Source organism: Jaculus jaculus, chromosome 13 (genome assembly GCF_020740685.1).
Source record: "Jaculus jaculus isolate mJacJac1 chromosome 13, mJacJac1.mat.Y.cur, whole genome shotgun sequence".
NCBI classification, from domain to species: Eukaryota; Metazoa; Chordata; class Mammalia; order Rodentia; family Dipodidae; genus Jaculus; species Jaculus jaculus.
This window is the reverse complement of record NC_059114.1, coordinates 21,552,821-21,556,579: the sequence shown is the minus strand read 5'-3', so window position 1 is coordinate 21,556,579 and position 3,759 is coordinate 21,552,821. Positions and strand designations below refer to the sequence as shown.

At 48.6% G+C, this 3,759-nt stretch overlaps 1 non-coding gene across 1 annotated transcript; it reads left to right on the top strand.

The window, feature by feature from the left end:
• Positions 1–302: 302 nt before the first annotated feature.
• Positions 303–409, top strand: LOC123454272. The gene has a single exon (XR_006633257.1). It is a non-coding gene; the product is annotated as a U6 spliceosomal RNA (small nuclear RNA).
• Positions 410–3,759: the final 3,350 nt, after the last annotated feature.

The window sequence follows — 3,759 nt, the reverse complement described above, 5'->3', positions numbered from 1 at the left end:
GTGCTTGGAAAGTGGAGATGGAACCCTTGTGCCTGCTGACTAGTTAGTCAGCTGAATCAGTGAGCTCTGGGCTCAAACAAAAGAGGCTTGGGGCTGGAGGGATGGCTTAGAGGATAAGGTGCTTGCCTGCAAAGCAAAGGACTCAGGTTCGATTCCCCAGGACCCACATAAGCCAGATGCACAAGGTGGTACATGCTTCTGGAGTTCATTTGCAGTGGCTGAAGGCCCATTCTCTCTCTCAAATAAATTAAATAAAAATGAAAAAAATTTAAAAAGATGTTTGATTAAAAAAATAAGGTGGAGTGCTCACTTCGGCAGCACATATACTAAAATTGAAACGATACAGAGAAGATTAGCATGGCCCCTGCACAAGGATGACATGCAAATTTGTAAAACATTAAAAGAGATACTAATGGAGAGAGGAAGGCGATATGATGGAGAGCAGAGTTGTGAAGGGGAAAGTGGGGGAGGGGAGGGAAACATCATGGTTTATTGTCTGTAAGCATAGAAGTTGTCAATTAAAATATATGTATATATGTGCGTGCATATATATATATGTGCATATATATATGGAGAGCTATTGAAGAAGACGCCTGATATTGACCTCTGGTCTCTATATACATTCATGTGTGTGGACCTATACACATGTGCCACACACATGCACTCATTCATGAAAGTATCATGAATGCTTGATTTCACACTGAACAGCCATGTGTCCTTTCTTCATGCCACAAACATTTCTGGAGCATGCTCTTCTCCAGCTGGGCTCTGAGCACTAGGGGCCAAAGACCTCACACAACTGCTTTCCCATTTCTGGCAAATGTCTCCCTAGATTTAAGCCAGACATACCGAGGTCTTGGTGACCCAATGTCATCATGCTGGCCTCTGGAACATTTGAGTCTGCTAAATCCTGATTGGGGTTTGGAGGTACATCAAAGGACTCAGGAGACACAGTCCTATAATCTTTGTTGTTAGGGTGATTATGCTGGTGTCATCAAATATATCCGCAAGCTGTGTGTGCTGGCACATACTTATCATCCCTGTACCACTGGGCAGCCTGAGGCAGGAGGATGGCAAGGTCAAGGCCCGCCTGGTCTACATAGCAAGGCCATCAATAAAACAAACACAACAGGGCTGGAGAGATGGCTTAGCGGTTAAGCGCTTGCCTGTGAAGCCTAAGGACCCCGGTTCGAGGCTCAGTTCCCCAGGACCCACGTTAGCCAGATGCACAAGGGGGTGCACGCGTCTGGAGTTTGCTTGCAGAGGCTGGAAGCCCTGGCGCGCCCATTCTCTCTCTCTCCCTCTATCTGTCTTTCTCTCTGTGTCTATCGCTCTCAAATAAATAAATAAAAAAATTTTTAAAAAGCAAAAAAAAAAAAAAAAAAAAAAAACACAACATACCACATCATGTTCAGAGAGCCCACGGGGTCCCCCATCCTCCTCCTGGCTCTTCACAACTTCTCCATCTGTCTCTGATAAACTTGCCAGCTCTCGGAGAGGACTATAACTGTCCCTTGGTTTGGCAGCTAGGAAGTTTAGGGACAAATCTACTTCTCCTACCTACACAGGGTGAAGGGTGAGGAGCACACATTTCTAAAATGCAGTGGGAGGGCTGGAGAGATGGCTTAGCGGTTAAGCACTTGCCTGTGAAGCCTAAGGACCCCAGTTCGAGGCTCGGTTCCCCAGGTCCCACGTTAGCCAGATGCACAAGGGGGCGCACGCGTCTGGAGTTCGTTTGCAGAGGCTGGAAGCCCTGGCGCGCCCATTCTCTCTCTCTCCCTCTATCTGTCTTTCTCTCTGTGTCTGTCGCTCTCAAATAAATAAATAAAAATTAAAAAAATAAAATAAAATAAAATGCAGTGGGATAAAGCCACTGTTTACGAAGCTCCTGGATTCTGGGGTTGGGGTGGGGACAGGATGGAGCTGGGTAGTTTGTCACAGTGCCATGACAGCCATTGAAAGAAGGGCTGGAGCAACCTGAAGCTTTCTGGCCCCATGGCTAGTGGAGAAGGCTGGCTTTAGACTGGGGAATGAGGGGGGGCTTCAAGGCCTCTTCTCTGGGCTCCTCTCCGTCAGCCTCCCTCAGGCCAGGCCCTACTTCCTCCCAGCATGACGGCTGGTGTCAAGACGGAGCGTTAGGCAGAAGTGGCACCATTTTTATTGTTGTTGACACGAGCTGGCTTCAGACTCACTATTTGGCCAAGGCTGGCCTTCAACGCCTGATCCTCCTGCCTCCACCTCCATAGTGCTGGCATCACAGGTGTGTACCGCCACGCCTGGCTATCCACCTCTGACGACTCAGCCTCCGCAGATTTGCAGAGAAGAGTGGAGTGTGCCTCTGCGATCCAAGACCCTCCCTGGCTTCCATCCTCAGCACTGAAAAACAGAAGGGGCTGGAGAGACGGCTCAGCAGTTAAGGTGTTTGCCTGCTGGAAAAGCCTAATGACCAGGATTTGATTCCCCAGTACCCATGTAAAGCCAGATACACAAGGAGGTACGTGCATCTGGAGTTCATTTGCAGCAGCTAGAGGCCCTGGTGTGCCCATTTTTTTTTTTTCTGTCTCCCTTCTATTTCTCTCTGATGGCAAATAAATAAATAAATAGATATTTTGAGATAAAGAAAGGTGTGGGTGTAAACTGAGAATGTAACTGTCTGGCCATGACCCCCACCTGGCCTCTTTCAGCTCAGCGACGCCACACTTTGTCAGCAGGAAGCCAGCGGTTGTCCCTGTGAAAGCAAGCCTGAAACTCCACCTCTTTTTTTTTTTTTTCAATTTTTTATTTATTTATTTGAGAGCGATAGACACAGAGAGAAAGACGGAGAGAGGGAGAGAGAGAGAATGGGCGAGCCAGGGCTTCCAGCCACTGCAAACGAACTCCAGACGCGTGCGCCCCCTTGTGCATCTGGCTAACATGGGACCTGGGGAACCGAGCCTCGAACCGGGGTCCTTAGGCTTCACAGGCAAGCGCTTAACCGCTAAGCCATCTCTCCAGCCCGAAACTCCACCTCTTACTAGAAGCACCCACACTCTGGAAGAGTGTGGGTACAGCAAAAGAGGGCCCCTTTGGGGATGAAGAGATGGTTTCGTAGTTAAGGCATTTGCCTATAAAGCCAAGGGACACAGATTCATTTCCCAGGACCCACATAAAGCCAGATGCACAAGGTGGCACACATGTCTGGAATTCGTTTTCAGTGGCTGGAGGCCTTGGTGTTGCCATTCTCTCTCTCCCTCTCTCTCTCTCTCTCTCTCTCTCTCTCTCTCTCTCTCTCTCTCTCTCTCTCCAATGAGTGAATAAATAAAATAGTTAAAAAGAGGGCCCTTGGGGAAAATTCGTTGTCACCTGAGCAGAATGGTTTGGCATGAGCTAATTACTACTGCCCTTCTGACTGAGCTCATTGCTATCTTTGGGTTTTCACTGTGGCTCATGGCAGGTGTATGTGTGGGTGTGGGTGTGTGTGTGCTGGTGTGAGCGTCTGTAGCATGTGTGTTCGTGTGTATGCATGCAGGCGTGCACATGGAGGTCAGAAGACAACATCTAGGTGGTGGGTCTTTCTTCCCATCTCACTTGAGGCAGTGTTGCAGTCAGGTTCACATTGCTGATGGAAATCACCCAACCAAAAGCAGCTTCTGGGGAAAAGAGGTTTGTTTTGGTTTAAAGGCTCAAGGGGAAGCTCCACGATGGCAGGGGAAAATGATGGCATGAGCAGAGGGCGGACATCACCCCCTGGCAAACATAAGGTGGACAATAGCAACAGGA